General features: G+C 39.4%; 1 protein-coding gene and 1 long non-coding RNA gene across 4 annotated transcripts in view; one reads left to right on the plus strand and one right to left on the minus strand.

Moving 5' to 3' along the window:
• Positions 1 to 359: 359 nt before the first annotated feature.
• On the minus strand, positions 360 to 2,875 carry LOC147152696 (uncharacterized). Its single transcript, XR_015089505.1, has 2 exons — positions 1,956 to 2,875; positions 360 to 1,830 (listed from the first exon to the last, which is right to left on the minus strand). It is a non-coding gene; the product is annotated as an uncharacterized LOC147152696 (long non-coding RNA).
• The window catches only part of casz1 (castor zinc finger 1), a 215,964-nt gene continuing 198,775 nt past the window's right edge, over positions 1,805 to 18,993 (plus strand). The window contains exons 1-3 of one of the 3 annotated variants that reach the window (XM_086051162.1): positions 1,805 to 2,009; positions 3,048 to 3,145; positions 3,325 to 3,380. The gene's annotated coding sequence lies outside the window, so the exon portion shown is untranslated. Of the gene's footprint in view, positions 2,010 to 2,144; positions 3,009 to 3,047; positions 3,146 to 3,324; positions 3,381 to 18,993 lie in introns of those variants that run through there. The other 2 variants (XM_086051169.1, XM_086051153.1) reach the window with 2 other exon arrangements.

Consider the following 18,993-nt stretch of genomic DNA (forward strand, 5'->3'; position numbering starts at 1 on the left):
TTTTTCCAGACAGAAAACCTAAACATTTTTAAATGGTTCTTGTAGAGTGTAAGTTTTTCTTTTCAATTTTAAGTAATGCTGTTGTTGTTTTCATATAAACACTGTCAACGTGGTTGCCTGTGGAAAACGTGCGTTAAATGTTCAAGGCTACCGCATGGTTCACAACACCCGCAAAACTGTTATAACACATAATGAGCAAAACTCTGTTTCTTGTTGTTTCAGCTAAGAGTTATGGGCCAATACTTGATTGATTTTTTTCCTTTTTTGTGTGTTGCAATTCAAAGTTTTAATTACAAGCGAGCTTCAGATAAACCACGGCTAGAGTCTAGTGGAAAAAAAAAAGTCACCAATGCACAATGTGTGTGAGGCTTTGAGTTTAATTACACTTATTAAAAGCAGTTAATTCCTCTATTTTCTGTTATATGTTTTTCATCCATCCATCCATTATCCAATCTGCTTATCCTCACAAGGGCCGCGGCGTGCTGGAGCCTATCCCAGCTAGCTTCGGGCTGTAGGCGGGGTACACCATGAACTGCTTGCCAGCCAATCGCAGGGCACACAGAGACAAACAAACATTCACACTCACAATCACTTCTAGGAGCAATTTAGAGTATCCAATTAACCTACCATGCATGTTTTTGGAATGTGGGAGGAAACCGGAGCACCCGGAGAAAACCAACTCAGGCACGGGGAGGGCATGCAAACTCCTCACAGGAAGGCTGTGGCTGGATTTGAACCCACAACCTCTGCACTGTGAGGCGGACGTGCTAACCAGTCGACCACCGTGCTGCCCAGTTCTATGTTTTTATTATGTTATTATACTTGTATTTTAATATACAGTGTTTTTAACTCAAAAAAGTAACGAACATTGTGGTGTTTTTCCGAGGCTGGAAAGGATTAATGTAATTTCATTTCATTCAATTGGGGAATTTTTTTTTAAAACTGTTAAAGGGAAGTCAATCCAACCAAAATTATTTGCAATATTACGTTCTCTGTGCCTTCACTAGTCTATATATGGCATTCTGATTAATATTGCATTTGTGGAATATGGGTTAAGCAGCAAAATCGGGGGGCGGCCATTTTGTCACTTCTGTCAACTGAAAATGACATCACAGTTGCTCAGGGCCGAGGTAATAATCAATCAAGATGAGCCATGATTGGTCATTACCTGAGCCCCGGCCATGTGGGGTGTCATTTTCGACAGCAAGTGGCAAAATGGCCACCCCCTGCGAGATGGATTAAAACGGGTGGATTTTACTGTTCAACTCATATTCCACAAACACATTATTAATCAGAATGTCATGTTTCGACTAGTGGCCCTGCATAGTACATTTTCTTGTCAAGAAAATGTTTGGGTTCACTTTATATTTAATGAGTAACTTGAGTTACAACTGAGTCACACAACAAATTGAACTATAGGAACCCGAAGTACTTATTTTTTTGAATATGTAATTGACATCTTAATCTCAGTTTCTTAATGATGAGGTGCTCTGGAAGACACTTTGAAAATACAAGCATTAGTAGTTCTGTTTGAATATACTGTATAGATATAGATAGACAGAAAAGATATGACATAAATATTCTTTGAAAAGCAATTTTTCAATTTTTTTCCCCCCATTGTTCTTTACTTCCATAGGGCAAAAGTGGGTCACGACTCAACGGAAAATGCCGGTTCCAGGGTGGCAAGAGTTGTGGACCAGTGCAGTCGTCAAAGTCAGGCAGAATCCAGGCCACTTTTTCCAAGCCACACATTTGAAGCGACAAATTCAATTAAGGACTCCTCTTCCCACTTTGAGTTGGATTCCAGGGCACATCTTCCGAGCGACTCACCTTCATAGAAATTAGAAAATACCACAATAAACGTCAAAACACCCAGCACCTAATATTAATAATAGTAGTGATGATGCAAATAATAATAATCATGATATGACAACTCCAGAATAGACGCCACTCACCGTCAAGGCACAAGGGTCGCTTCAAGTGGCAGCAGGACGACAAAGTCCCCACAGGTAAGAGTTTGGCTTTTCCTTCAACTCCTCTCTGCATGTTTCAACCCCTGAGTGAAAGTCCACGCTGAAGTCGACACGCGAGTGTGTACAGTTTGGAAAGGAGGGAGGGGGGCTGTGTGGGACAACCACAAGCTCGTCCGAGGGGAGCCGCTCGCTTAGCCGGCCAGCGGGACTTCCAGCGGCTTGGCGACGGCGGCTGCGACGGGGGCGACTGGAGCCGCGCGTGGACGCTGCTGCCCTGCCTTCTCTCTCCCCCCCCGCAAACAGTCTTCCACCTAAACCATAGACGTTTTGATCCCAAACTAAAAACTCCTGAAGCTGCGACTTGAGACGCTCACTTCTCACAAGTTGAGACGCGTATTGCAACTTTATTTGCTTAATTTTTTCTTCGCTCTCTGCAACATGAGTTCAACTCACGCGGCTTAAGAAAAACTATTAGTCAACGCAACGGCATATTGGATATATTATTTCGTATTTAACGCAGCACAACTGCGAAAAGTTCGCTTTGGGTGCGACGTTTTTGAGAGCAACTTAGTGAAACTCGCCATAGTAGCCCTCAGTATCATCTACTGTAAAGAGAGGAACTTCTATAACATACGCAAGTGCATTTAATATTGAGAGCTTGAAAGGCGGAAGTTCTGTTTTTTTTTAATGAAAACAAATTTTCCTTGAGTTGATTTGTTCTGAATAAACGATGAGCGCTTAATATTTTTTTCCCCGTAGTTTCACAATTCACTTGTGCATAAGTGGGATTTATCGCCAATTAGAATACGAGTAAACACTTCTAAGAAACGTTTTTTTCATGAATGTTTGCGCACCAGAGCACACACGTTGTATTTGAAATGGTTGATATGATTTTGCGCAAGTTCCTGCTCTCAGTGGCTGACAGGCAGGTTTAATGACTTCCACCTCCTCTAGAACAAACAATCTGTTTAGAAACAGTGTACATAACTCCTGCCTGTTTGCTTACTAGTGATCGCTACAAAACAGTACCATGATGTGAGATTTAATTTCAAACGCCTTTTTTTTTTGTCAAAGGGTCACTGTTTGCTCTAACTGGCGTCCTGCCTGTGTTTGTTGCTATTCTCAAGGATGAGGACGAGGACAAGAATAGATGACTGGCACTTTAAACCCAGGTCTTTCATATTCTCGCCGGATCTTCCTCCTTTGCTAATTATTGTGTTGTTTTCAGAGCAAATATGTCATATCCATGGCGACCAGGCAGGTTTATTGTCTCTCTCATGCAATAGCTCACACAAGTAATTAATTATCCTTCCCCCTCTCTCTCTTTCCCCTCCTGTCTTTGGTTAAACAGATCATTCATGGAAAGCCATCATCTTTATTAAAATGCCACAGCTAGTACAACACAAGGTAAACAATGAACGTTTTTCAATTTTACAATTTCAATGTCCCTTTTTGTGCTTTGATTCTTTATACTGTACGCAATGTGTGTACAGTACTTCAGTGATATTTCCCCATCGTGCAGCAGCTGTGCTACATCCAATCATGCATGCACAGCACCCCCCACCACACACATACACCCCACCACCACACACACACGCACATTCACGCCCCCCCTTAAACAAGGCACCTTAAAACAAATTTAGGCAAAAAATAGTGTGGGAATTGCATGCAAGTATTAGCCAGATTAAAAGGTAAAATGGATTTGGTGCTCTATTTTACGAGGTCACCATTTATAATGAACAGCAGCAGGTGACACTGTCAAGTGCAATAGTCCACCTGCACACATTGCAGCTTTGGGTTAGGTGCACTTTCCACCCCCCCCAAATAGATATGATTAGTTGCTGAGTGCTCTATCAGTGTGGAATGTGACGGCATGTGTCTTCTCCTGCATGGAGGTCTGTCTTGAGCTGGACACCTTCCAGCCTTCACTGTCTGACTGGTGGCTCAGGTTCTCATCTCTCTTTAGCATTGATGTGACACAGCAATATCCATCTGTCAAACATACTGCCCCTTATTTTCCTTCCTGTCTTTTGACCGCTCCCTGCCTCCTTTCCTTCATTCTTCTGTGCTGCTATCGGTGACATGACTTAAGTGAAGTACCACCCATACTGATTTTTAACATCTTAACTGATTTTTTAAATGCGAGAACACACATAATGAAGAAAAACTTGACATCTTTGTATTTACAGCTCCTATAGTGTGGTGTGCACACATCATGATGTCTACACTGTCTGTGACGAGTCTCCTTACCCATACCAAATGTCTGTTGTAGTTTCAAGACTGACCTGTGAGAGGCAGCATGGTGTCACAGAGTATCCAGGCTGCTGGAAAATGCAAAGAAGAAAAATAATGTGCTGCAGTAGTAGGAGGAATAGCAGTAGTAGTGGCAGTGAAAGAAGAGAAATATGTGATGTTAGCCTGACTTTTAGCTAATTTCCTGACTACATTTTGTTTGTCAACTCCTCACCTTATTATTTGTATTGTGGGGAGAGAGTGCGGTGAACGCTCAACATGACTAGTTGCTTCTCTATTTGCTTCCTAATATGCTATTGTTATGTTTGTGTGCGTGGTTATGATTTTTCTAAAAACAAAAAGTCTGTAGTTGTTGTGTGATGCCTCTAACATTCATATCTCCTGTAGCCCTATCAGCGAAAAGCCTCATGTCTCATAAATACCCATCTGCATTTGTCAAGGGATGTGTAGAATTAAACCCATGTATTTTCTGCCTCTGTTTGACCTTGGCAGTGGACCCCAGTTTTTTTTTTTTTTAATGTCAAATAAGCATCAGTAATCCCAGGCACCGCTTGACAGGCTTCAGGAGCCATTAGTTTTCTTTCCCAGCTCATAAGCTTTATCAATTGCCCCTTTGTGTAATGATTTTGTATACAAATTCACATAAGCATAGTGTTTGGCCTTGTAAAAATATACTGCCATCAACACGTCCTAGCATACCAGTATGCATACACTTTTTTCTAAATCACCTTTATTGTTTTTATTTTAGTACAGAGGAAATGTCCTTTTTGCTTGCTTGATCAGTCAGTAGAAAAATCCAATATAATGGAGGTTCAAGGTGAATTACATCCCGTGTGATAACCCCCATCTGCGACTGAAGGAAAATTCCTAAGATAAATAAACAAATCACATAGACAAACAGCAATACAGACATGAAAAAAATATTGATTATGCGCTGCAGTTCACAGACAAAAATGGCCTTTTTGTCCATTTGTCATGGGCCTTCTCAATACATTTGAGAATGAGGCAGGCATGAATTGGAGGAATAGAACAAGTGAGGGAGAAAGACAAGAGAGATTTCACAGAGTTGAGAAAGGGACATGCTGCCCCTTTCTTAGCTCATTATCATTCCTAATAAGTCTTAAGGAAAGAAGGAGCATTGAGTGTAAATGCACAGTAATCCTTCCACTGTCCAAGGTTAGTAGGGACGTCAGCACAGACGCACCGTTCCCAGCTGGCCACTTTGGGACCAGAGGAGCACAGTTAAGGATAGATGTTCAAGGAGAAAGCGAGGGCATTTAGACACTGGGTTAAGGTTATGCCCTACCTTCTCAATGGCAATGCACCAGCTGGCATGAAGTCAAGGCTTTAAAACACACATTTTTGGACATATTAAGTATAAAGCTACCGTGTGGGATTTAGAAGCCACATTAAGGATCCAAATGGGGCAGTTTTGTGTTAAGCGGAGTGCTGAACTTAAAGGAACTCTCTGCACTTTTGGCGTGGTCCATCAGCAAGCAATAAGATGAACTGGAAGAACTGGTGACCAATTAACCCATTTAACAGATTGCCACTCACTTGTAGCAGTTGTTCACTCATGTTGCTTTAACCCATTAAAGCCCTCGTGAGACATCTCTCTAAAGGCCCTGATACACCAAACCGACGTCGGAGGTCGTGAAGCGTCGTGGCGTCTTTAAGCGCCGTCTGATTGGTGTAGTGACCACCGTCGTAATGTCGTAACCCGTCTATAAGCGTCTTGGGGGCGTTTACGTATGTTGAATCGGCGTCGCCAGTCGTGACATTTGGTCACTCTGATTGGCTGTTAGCTAGCAAATCAGCGCTTGGAGCACCAACGGGACATGACAAATGCGGATAAACAGCGAGCACGCCTCCGCTGCCTTAATCTTATTACAAGTACAAGAGCGAGGGTTGACAATGTAAGTATTTCACAATACCGTGTCAAGAACATGAGGGTTTACTTCGCGTGGGAGTTCATCGTGAGCGAAGAATATAGCCGAATGCATTGTTTACGTTGTTATAATCCGTCCCCGGCCAACAGCTTTCCGGTTGGATTTTTCTAACAATGAGAAATAGTGACTACCGCCGCCAATGGAATGGAAGGGTATTACATCTTATGCATGCGCAGAAGGTACTTTAATGGTCAGAGTCGCTGTCTGTCGTTGCGGTGTGTTTTGCCAGCGTGACGTGCCGACAGCCGGCCGGACGCCACAGGGGGTAAGCGTCTGTCACTGTTGGTGAACGTCGTTTTGGTGTATCAGGGCCTTAAAACCTACGGTCGTCATTGTATTCACCCTTGAAAACCTGACATTTTTGCCACCTACAAAGTAATTAATATCTCAGCTCCTGTAGAGGATAGGAACATAATTCCCCCCAAAAATGAGAGTTTAGACATGTGGCTTTCACACAGGCCCGAGTTTATTAATCTTTACTGTTTCAATCGAAGATACAAGTGAAGCACTATTTTTAATTTTAAAAAATCTAGTGGTAATTACCATGCTGTGTTCTCTTACAAAGACGTTGATATCGTCATTTTCTACGAACATATATCTTAACCATACATCATGTTTGGATGGTTTCACATCTTTAAAGTCCGCAAGCGTGTCATCTGTATCACTGCCATGACTTATATCAGAGCTCCCGCGATCGACTATGCCGCCATTACTCCTCAGAAAAAATTCTGGACATCCTCCGACAACTCACAACACCACCACATGTATATTCTAATGCATTTCATTGGCTAAGAGACAGAGAATTGGATTAAAAAAAGAAAATAATGTAAACGCTCTCCCGGCTTTAAAGGGAGAAACACACAACAGCGCTACCGGCTTTAGTGGTAGGAACACGGTTATGCGCTCCCGTCCTTAATGGGTTAATGGAAATGCAATGCAGTCTTTATTTATACAGTACACTGTTCTAAACTCACTGTCCATGTTCTGTCACTCAGTGTTTTCTTTCTACATACTGTCTTTTTATGCTCACACTAATTATAACAGTGAGCGAGTGGTTTTGCTGTTACATGTCAAGCTGTGTTTTTAGAGTATATAATTGAATTTGAAATAAAAAAACAATAATCACACATGTATTCCTTATTATTGTATCTACACAAAATTGGGTAAAGACTCTGGGTATAGACAGTGTATGTATGTATATATGTATGTATGTATGTATATATATTAGGGCTTTCAAAGTTAAAGTGTTAACTATGGAGATTCATTTAAATTTTATAACGCATTTAAAAAAATGACCCCAGTTAACTCCGTTTTAGACCCCTGCAGCCAAACGTAGAGGAGAGTTACTGTTTTACTTATATAGTTTTACTTTAAACAGTTGCTCGACGGCTCATTGGAGAATTCCAAAATAATTTGCGCACTTTGCAAAGGCAAATTCAAATATCATATTAGCTGTACATCTTTGGTGTATCATTCAACAGTTTTTACAGGAAAATAATCATATTCAAGGATCAAAGTTTGCTATTAGAACATTCTTTGGATCAAAGTATTCTTTTACTGTTTTTCCACATTAATTCCACAATTTTAGTCAAGTAAGTATCGGTTCGAAGCGTAGTAAAAATTGTAGTTGATAAATAAGATTAATCACGATCAATTATTTACCATATTGCTCATTTTTTTTGTTTGCACCTTTTCAAAGTTATTCCCTGCAACTTTTCAACAGCTTTTGCTCACTCTCATGTCAACATGTCAACATGTCTGATTTACTGCCTTAGCTGTAGTCATGGATTTGACCCTGCCTCGACTGTCTTAATCGCCATTTTCTTTATCAGTTTGCATTTTGGTTGCTGCTTATTTTGCTCTATTGCTCTACCGGCCCCCACCCCACCTAACTCTCCAACCACCTCCTGGGAGCCTTAGGTGGCAGAGAGCCATCACCATGGTGATCTGAACACAGATTCCCTGCACACCGGCCTATTGTGACGGCCGTGTGTTTAAGTGAGATGGAACAAAATGTCACAGCAACAGGTTTTTTTTTGGGGGGTGTGTTTGTGTTTTTGCCTGATTACTCGGTAGGATTGTCCTGCGATCCAAGGGCTGACTGACTGAGTTTTATTTTATATTTACTTTTTACCTTATTTTGAGTTAAGAGTCTGCACAAATACAGTAGTATACACATTATCACACACTTACAGTATTTTTAGTATGGGAGAAACTCTTTGATTTGATGTTTGAATCAAAATATATATATGTTGCTAAGAATGATCAGGGTCATAGCTTCACAAATGGGAAACTGTTTACCAATAACAAAAGAAGCTCAAGCCCCTAATTATCCTGCTGCACATGCCTCAAGAAGACCACTCAATATTCCGACATTGCTCAATCACACGGAACCAAGCAAAGTCATGTCCCCCCAGTGTGTGAATTCAGGTAACGGGCCAGAACGATGCGTAAAAAAAACATAAAGTGTGATGCTGTTCTTCCTTTTGCCCAAATGTTAATTCACCTCTGTGACTTACTCAGTTTTTGTATTCATGGTAATTACACTCCCTTATCCATATATTTATACAGTGTAACACTAGAGGCTCAGAATGTACATAAAGCACAACAAAACACCAAGATGCTACTTTAGTGAATGGTTATAACTCTTTTAATGCCATTCAAAGATTTGTGGTCAAACAATTTTGCACAAAATCACATTTAATAGCGAAAGAATTAAAATCCTATAATATATTAGCATATTTGAGTTTTTCCTTTAAACAAATTGTTGTGGCAATTTAGCACAACAATTTTTATTGAGTCTACTCAACAAACATGCTGTGCTCAAAAGGTTACATTTCCATCCACAAACATGATTTCGCCATGCTATCAAGTTTTAAGAGAGAGAAGAAAACAGTCCTAAAACTTTCAACCAAAATTATCATTTTTAATAGATTCGTATTTGTACACAGACCTTCTAAATTTCTGTGGGAACAGTCTCTTGTGCAGTTCATAGCAAGCTAAATGCTTAAGTTGCCATTGTTAGTCGTTCCATATACAGTGGGAACCCCCAAATCGAATGCCACAAATTCACTTCAGAGTTCAAGCAGCATTTCTGCGAAAACATATGCATTAAAAGTTGCTCAAAAATTTAGAACCACCACAATACTTAAAAGGGGAAGTCAACTCAAACATATTTTTTTCCAGAATGTGTTCCCAGCAGGCCCATTGAAACACGGCATTCAGATTAATTTTACATTTGCGGAATATAAATTAAGCAGCAAAATGCACTCGTTCTTAGCCATCTCTGGGGGCGGCCATTTTGTCTATTGTCGACTAAAAATGACATCTACTGGTAAATCCTTGTTGGCACAGGCTCTTGTGGTATTTCTGGTAGCAGGTCATAGCAGACACTGCAAGGCCTTTTTCGTCCAGTTGCACTCTTATCTATTGGCTCTTGATGGTCAGACAGTATTGCCCTTTGAGCTCATTCTTTATATTGACTTTGACATGCCTTAATCCAAACAGTGTGCCGCTGGCTGCCGATCTTAGAGTGGAAAAGTGTTGTATGGATAATGTGGCATTGAAGAGATGTCGCAGGTTATGCCCTCAACCCCGAAGAGGATGTTGGCTGTTATCATAACAGGTACAGGGTTGCCCTCAGTCCCTGGGGTTGGAAAGGAAGTTTGACCTGTAACACAGGGCACGAGGTGGGCTTCAAACACACAACCCAAACATCTGGTCCAATGTCTGGGCATCTTGCTCTCTGGGGGCAGGAGATGCCCCATGGCGTATGACATGAAGTCCAAAAGTCATCTTAGTAGCATCGTTTAAACTTTTGTGTCTAGCAGGATGTGGTGTTTACTTTATTAAGTGGTTTTATGCATCATGTCTCATTAATGTTTGTTCCTGCACAATAGCTGCCAGGTCTGTTCATGCCAAGTCTGTAAGGGTAATAACCGCTTTCAGTCACATTCACTCCCCGAGTAGGTGCAAAGGTGTCTTTCCTGAGAGATTCTTTTATGTTTGGAGACCTGACTTGCTTCATTGATTGCAATCGCCACAGCAGCAACTTGTAGTCTCAGTTTGATCTTGGCTGTCGCATGGCATCCCACTTCAGGAATACTCTTGGCAAAAGAAGAAAATAAATTTTTTAGTGTTTATTAGAATACAACTTGCCAGAAGGGACTCCTTCCTGCTCTCCTATTGCAGCTCCAACAATTAGCAAATCATTTCGGAGAATTTGAACACACCTCCTTGGCTCTTATCTCCTCGTTCTTGGACAATATTGCTGCACCATGGGACAATGTAAAAATATTTAAAGGGGAAGAACCCTTGGTAAATCTCAATAAATGGCTATGGGCAGAGCAGCTGTCTCCTGCTGAGGGTCCGAGCCAATTTTCTAAACTATGATTAAAGAAAAGTTTGGGATTATTTAACCATGCCATATCCTGTGGGCCCCCCACTCCCACAGAAGACCACAATGATTATTGCACCCTCCATGCCAGGACTATTCCCTTCCCTTTAGATCTATTAGTTTGAAGTCATTTGGATGATGACTCTTTGAAAGTGGCGGCCATTCTGGGATGCCATGTTCAAAATGCCACAAAGACCGCTCTTTTATGCACAACCTCTAATTAAAAAAATCTTACGCCCCCCCACACCCCCCCCCATCCCCAAGCTGCACAGGGAAATACTTGGTCGCAATTTGGTGGATAATCAAATTGCATTTTAAATAGCATTTAAAGATGACTGGATTCTGCTCACAGGAAGAAACAGTGGCACAAATTAGGCTTGAATAAGATGCTATGTGCTAAGAGGAACAATACAGAAAAATTCACATCATAACACGCAGTGCTCAATTTACGTTTTTAATGACTTCAAATGATTTTATTTAAAATGACCATCAGATTTATTTTCATGCATGCAGGAATACTGTTTCCCTTTTAATTATAATTCCCCCCTTGCTAATTGGCATTTTCTTTACAACGTGTCCTTACAATCTCACCAGCTGAGGAAAAACTGCTAATGAGACATGATTTGTTAACGGTTGTAGTACCTTGGAAACATTTTACTCTTAATTTCAGATTTTCGGTCTGACAGAAATGGCAAACTGGGTGGAAAATGTTGTCAACAGTTATGTTTGTCTGGAAAAATCTGTGCTAAGAAGCTGTCCCCCCCCATTTGATTTACATCATTAAGTTCTTTTCAGCCAGTCAAATTGTCTATTCACCCAGCATTCCAGTGCATATTAGTGACATCCCGTTAGTAGAAAACAGAAAAGTGCAACAAAAAAATTTGGAAAACAGGCCTGAATTGCCTCTCCTAGAATAAGCAAAACGTTCGATTCCTATGAAATAAACACATTGGATTACTTGAACTCCCCATGAGCTTTTATCCACATTTGGTTTGTTCCTCGTACAACTGTATGAATCAGATTGTAGTTTTTAGTTTCACTTGGTCCATGTTTCCTGTTAAATTTGACACTCAGACAGACCAATGCAGCCATCAGAAGTACTTCATATGCACATTCAAAGCACAAAATGCGATACGTGAATTTTAAGTGTACAGCAGAGGTGGCTTTAACAAACTACATATACTCAGTTACAGTTTACTTTTCAAGTATCTTTTTGGATAAATGTACTTTTGTAGTTTTGATGCAACACATTTTTTCGTTTTACTGAAATATTTTGGGTAACGAGAAACAATATTTAACTCTCTTACATTGAGCTGCCTTCCGTCCAACTATTCAAGGCTTCTTTATACTCCCACGTCGGCGCGGGTGACAACTGGCGCATTGCATCATGTGACCAACGCATCGTGCTGTGGGACATGTTGCCGACAGGTCTGCAACACATGCTGCGCACACGTCAGAAATTGTTGCAGTGTATACGACGTATTCTCTCTGCTGATTGGTCCATTATGTCACATGTTCCCAGGACATACACTTTTCCCCGGCTCGGAGGAGAGGATCCACCACACAACTTGTTGCTGCTGCGAAGCAAACTAGTTTAGCAGCGGCGTGGGTGTTATGTCATGTAGGTGTGTGGAAAGAGCCTACACATGCATGTACCACCTTCGCTGCCACCTTCAAGATCGTTTTCGCAATAAAATGCATCGTCTAGTCATGTATTAGTTTTTTTTTGATAAGGAGACTTCTGCCTTGGGCGCTGTCCGTCACATATCACAAATTCCCCAATCCAATGTAACAACTACAGATGTTTCACTCCATTTGACCAATCAGACGTAGGCGGCAGTAACATGACCACACACAATATCTCTGTGAAAACCCCTGGTCTCGCATTCAATCTGTATTCACCTTACAGACTATGGAAAAGAACTACATCTTGGGCCGATCTTTGCGCTAAAAGGTCCAAAAGTCAGCCTACAAGAACTTTAGAAAAAAAACAAACGTGCTATTTTCTATGTACTCTGCCTGCAAATGAGTTCACACCTACAACAGCTCACACCACCATTTTTAAAAATACAAGCTTGCCTGTGTTTGCAAAATTACCAACACCCGGTCTAACACTCATCCACGCAGATTTAGATCTAACACTCATCCATGCAGATTAGTTAATAATTACCTATGATAATAATAACTACATATATACATATACATATACATATACATATACATATAATAACATAATAACTAAACTTAATTTGGCTACAGTCCTGCAGATTTTTCGAAGCTTTCAAATTGTTGTTAAAATAGGTACAAACCTCAACAAACAATTAACAAAACACCAATGTAGTGGCACTTGTATTTTAATATCCCGGAAATTCTATTTGATAGAGACCCTCCCTTTTCCAAGCAGTTTCTGCTGAGTCGTTCCCGGATTGATTTGGCAAACATTAAGCTGTCAAAGACGATTTCTAAGTTACTCTCATTCATGTTCTTTCCATTTGATGAGTGTGACTGCACTTGATTTCACTTTCAGCTTTCCCTAAATCCATATGGTTATTCCAAATGTGGCATTTTTACAAACATCATCTCCATCCGACCATTATTTTGATTTCTTGCACGTTCATGAACTTTGTTGCAAAGTTAATGACACTAGTGGGATTTAATTGATCAAGTGGGTGACTGATCATAAAATTGCAGTCAATATTTGGTTGTGCCAGGGTGTCTGGTATGACTAGACACACAAGGATGGAAAAACATATTTACACTTCAGTCTCTGCTCAGTCTGTGTTTGCTGTACAGTAAATATTCAGGATTGGGAAATGAATAGACTTGACATACTGTATTGAATTCAGCCCAAGCAACAGAGTATTAAATTAAGTTAAATATGTCCAATTTTGGGTGGGTGGGATTGAAATCTTGTGTCTGTATCCCCATCTCCCTCTCTTGTTACTGCAAATTATGGTATTAAAAGTCATTTTTTATTTATAGACATTTCAGCTTACAAGACAATAGACTAGTTCTGTTTTCACACTATAGCAGCCTTTCTCTTTTTAATAAAAATCATGACTTGGTGAAAGTTTAATTAATAAGGGACGTGAAGTGAAATGAGCAAGGGAGTACCGTCTTTAAGGGGCCACTTATTTTTCAATCTGGGCTATCCTCCAAAAAAGAAGGGGAAAAAAAAACGGTCAATTAGCGCGTTAAGCTGCAGAGACAAAAACGTCATTAGTTCTAGCAAAAAGAATAATAGGTTATAAAGGTTTAGCTTTAGTGGCAGGCCAAAAGTATTTTGTGTTACGCAATTATAAGTTTCAAGACGTTATTATGTGGAGGTATGTGACTTTCGTATTGTAGTTTCTAAATTTGTAAGGACATCAGTTTCTCATCTAACAAGTACAACTGCTTCAAGATTAAGAGTAAAGTAATGAATGAATTGAACATTTCTGTCCTCTGGTCTGGTTGGTTGCTTCTGTCAAAAATTCAGCTGTGATTTTCTCCCCCCAAAATAAATAAATAAATAAATAAATAACAGTTATGTTGTTGTAAGAAGACACCTCTCTTTTTGGAAACCTTTTATTGTCCATTTAGAGCTTAATGCATGTAGAGATCTGATTGGGATTGCTTTTGCATCATGCTGTGAAATGCTAGTAAATGATTGGTTAGCGTAGATCCTCCAATAAATTAATTATTTCCACTTCATGGTTAAGTATGTGCTACTCTTCCAAATCGAGTGCTGGTACTTGGTTATTACACTTTAATAGCCAGGTTGCCAAACTAACGATATATTACTCCGTGTGCTGGCTCAGATCAGAGAAGATGAATTGGCTATTAATTAGAGTTGCACTGAGAGGGCACCGGGGAGAGACTCCTCATAGCCTCGCAATCAACGCCAACACAGTCTCTTGTGACTGAAACAGTTGGGACAGGTCCGGGTCACCAAGTTTTCCTGCCAAATCCTCTGAATCTGGTTGAAAGGGCACATTTAATCATCTAGCCTTGGTCTAACCATCGTCTTGAACGCAAATGCCCAAAGTGCGGTCCGCAGAGAGGCGTCGCAGGCTGTTTGGCTCTTTGAGCATCTTTAACAAAAGCCTCACGTAAACAAAGACTTTGAATCAGAACACTTCACTGGAAAGATTTGACAAGCTGAGATGATTTGTGGGGAATATTATTGTTTGGCTCACTTTTGTTGCGCAGCCTCTAAATTAGCCCTTTTATCACAATTAATTAAGCTTTCTTATACGAGATGTTCCATCTTGAGCTCATCCACATAGGATAAATAAGTCAAAGCTGTAGGATATATGTCTTTTTATTGGCTCACTTGATCTCGGACGCATCTGTATTGGGGGCTGAAGCTGTCTCTGCGGTGCGACTTTGTGGAGGACTCGCTGCCATCACTCACTCTGAATGCTTCTTTTATGGCTCGTTTTGTTGAAAAAACACTTTTTTTAATGCAAGGTATCAGGAGTTATGGGCTGTCTATGCAAATGAAGGAGTTTTGACAGTTTGTTATTCATGTCATCACCTTTTTAAACACTCAAAAACAATAAATTTCACCGTGATATGCCACACTGAAATTGCCACTGAATATTATTAGTTATTTTAACAAGTTCCCTGTAAATACGCATTAAATGTTTGAACGATGGGCAGGAAGAAAAATGGCTTTGCATCAACTTATTAGACGCTATAAAAGTGGCAGTGATTTATCATGGATATTGTGTTAGCCATCTTTTGCTTATTTTGTCAGCTTGCTTTGTCTTGATGTGACCATTAAAAATTGAAGCGCTGTTAAAAGCCTGTGGTTTTGTTCGTCATGAAAATGTTAACTGCAGACATGTTTTTGTACCTGTGGTCCTTGGAATGATGTGGTTTGGCAATAACACATTTAATCAACTTTATATTATTTTATTCATAGTTTTGGGAATCAAGTGTTTGTATGTAATGTAACTCGAATGATTTCTAAAGGTTGGGAAAACAAATAGAAATCTCTCTATACTGATGGAGGGCTGTCACTCGAATATTTTAGAATCTATTATTTTATCAATCATTCCACTGATTGATCGACTACATTAGCTTTGAATTGTGTTGCAAAATCTGTTTTTACCTTTGATTAACCAATTATTGATGTTTTTTTGGTATTACTTTTATTTATTGATTAACCAATGCCAAGTAACAATGAAGCAATACCACACCAGAGGGAGTAATGTTGTACTGTATGTCATCAGTCATGAATGACTCTTGTCCAATCATATTGCTCAGTCAATACTCAGAACTACCTGTTGTATAATTTTTTTTTTTTACCAAATAATGCATAATGATAATGACAGGTCAGTTAAATAAACCAAGCAAAAAAAAAAAACCCACATACACCCACGCACGCACACACCCCCAAAACCCCCCCACACACACCCGCGCGCACACACACGCCCCCACCCCGCACACACACACACCCACACACACGCACACAAAACCCAACTCTTCAACGCTCCAAAATTAAGCTAATTTGATTGATTGACTGATTGATTGATTGATTGATTGAACATATAAACACAACATGAAAAACACGAAGAAAACAAAACAAAAAAACATGAAAATAAAGGATCAATACTTATCTTAATTCAGTAAAGTTTATATGTTCAAGGGGAGGAGGAAGAAGTAAAAACATTGTCGAGTCCTACCCCTTGTTCACTGTAAGTATTGGAAATCATGTTCTATTAATACTAAGGTGGGTTATTCATAAATACATACACACATATACCCGAGCATAACCCTTATAAAAACTAAAATAAAAACGCTTATTTTACAGATATACAAAGTAAGCGCTATAAATAGAAACCAAAAACAAAAGTATAAATATAAACAGTAATGCCCCTATTATACACGTGTATAGATAATCATATTCATAAACCAAAAACTAAAGACAGTTAATTAAGAGATTCACTTTCATTTCCTGTGTCTATACTTGATTTATATATTTTTGTAATACTATATTTTTAAACCTCTTTTTAAATACTGAAAATGATTCACAACTTTTCAATTGTATTTCATAATAATTCCATAAATTCACACCTTTTGAAGAAACACACATTTGCTTTATGTTTGTTCTTGTCCTTGATTTTTTTAAATACGCTTGTGCCCCTTAACCTATAACAACCTTCTCTGATTTTGAACAGCTTTTGGATACTGTGGCAAAGTTGATTATTATAGGCTTTGTACATCATTTGTGCTGTTTTAAATTCAACTAAGTCATGGAATTTGAGAGTGTTTAACTTGATAAATAATGGATTCGTTGGTTCTATATAAGACGAGTGGTTAATAATTCGTGTGGCCCTTTTTTGTAGATTAAAGATAGACTGAGTATTTGTTTTATAAGTGTGACCCCATATCTCCACACCGTATGTCAGGTATGGCAGTAATAATGAGCAATATAATTTATATAAAGATGCCTTATTTAGGATATCCTTGGTTTTGTAAAGGATACCTATAGTTTTGGAAATTTTTCTTTTCAACATTTTCTATGTGTGATTTCCAACATAATTTTTCATGTTTCAAATTTAGTTTCATTTACTCTTTCTATTTCAATCGAATTGACGATAATTTTGACTTTTTGTTTAATTTGTTTGGTACTAAAGATTATTTACTCAGTTTTGTTTCAATTCAGAGATAATTTATTAGTGTCAAACCAGTTTTTTAATACATTTAATTCTTTTTCCACAGTCTCCAGAAGCTGCTCAAGGTTTTCTCCACAGCAGTACAAAGTTGTATCATCAGCATACAGAACTCTGTTTTTAAACTTTAGAAACACAGCAGATATCATTAATATAGAGTATAAATAGTTTAGGGCCAAGCACTGACCCTTGAGGGACCCCGTGAGTTATCTTCAACTCGTTTGATTTTAAATTTATTGCAATCAACTTAGCCTAATTGTGCATTTACGTGTAAACTCAAATGACATTGCAAAAACAAAACAAATAATTATAAATAATAATAAATAACAAATAAATAATTAAAAACTATTCATTATTGCCATGATGTATCACACGTAAAACAATTAACTACAACTTTTGTTTTCCAAACACAAACACACACACATAAGATTGTATCTCCTAAAAAAACATCTGACAATAAAGAACAAGAAAATGATCGGAATAATAAATAAGAGGCCTACAATGTATTAAAAATAATTGTATTAAAAATAAATAAGAATTCCAGCCAGGCCATTTAGGCACAGTAGCTGTAATCACAAAACAAACTTCAAAGACAATCACTTCTAACATATCTAGTGATACTAACAGCAGGCTATATCCGCTACAAACATCATTTGGTACCGGGCCACACAAAGAGACTGAAGAAATTATTTTTGTATTTTGTAAATACTTCAAGACATTTTTTTCACGCTTGCTTATTTTGCTTCAAATCCTTTGTGGTGCATAAAAACTAAATCATACAAACTGTCATTGCCCAAATACTCCTGCACTTAAATACCAGTACATGGTTTGTAGGACAGTTTTGGTGACCAATGACCAATGTCAATAACATAAAACCATCATTTCTGATTCACACTAAAGTATATACAGTACTCTATAACTCTCTTAAAATTGCATTTTATCCTGTATTTACAAAGTGATGTTTCATTTGGATGCTATTACAAGGCTGGCGAGATCATCTTCGAACAAAGCTGCTTTTCTTTGGACTTTCTAGGCTCCCTTGTAGATATTCAGAAGGCTATTGTGGGTCATGTAATCCACCAACCCTTTACTGTTTGGTTAGAAGCCACAGCAGCATTACACAAATCTCAGTGCTGTCTGTGCACATCACTCTTACTGCTTAGTGTGACGTGACGGCTGCCATGTCAGCAACACGGCACATCTCTGTTTTCCCTCTCCGGAGCCCTCTGTGAGTTTTCCCTGGGGTTGGCAGAATATGAGTGCCCCCTTGTCTGACTGGCTATAACCTTGCCACCAGCTTCCGCGTGCGTGCGCGTGTGTGTGTGGGTGCGTGCGTGCGTGCGTGCGTACATGCCTGTGTGGTTTCCAACTCCGAAAGACTTGAACAATGACTCAAGCCGCGCCGAGTGCACCTCAGGGAAGATACAGTATAGTGGAAATAAAAATAACAAGTGGATTTTTGACTGCAGTCAGATGTGGGAGCAGGCGTGCTGGCACTGGGCTAAAAGCCTGACTAGATTCTATCCCCCTGTCATTAGATTAGGGTGTCTAGTGTTCAGTAAGTGCTGAAAGGCACTACAGATTGTATCTGCACGAAATGCTGTCCGTACGTCCAGTGACAGCTACCAGTCTCAGCTTTTGAATTCCACAGTAGTTTTCAATTCACTTAAGTCTGTTACTGTGGTTGTTTCCCTGCCCCGTCCAAATATGAGGGGGCCTGCATTTGACTTTCTGTTTGAACTCATCCGTGTACCGCGCAT

Source organism: Filicampus tigris, chromosome 1, assembly GCF_054856515.1.
Source record: "Filicampus tigris isolate MCC_2025a chromosome 1, RoL_Ftig_1.0, whole genome shotgun sequence".
Taxonomy (NCBI): Eukaryota; Metazoa; Chordata; class Actinopteri; order Syngnathiformes; family Syngnathidae; genus Filicampus; species Filicampus tigris.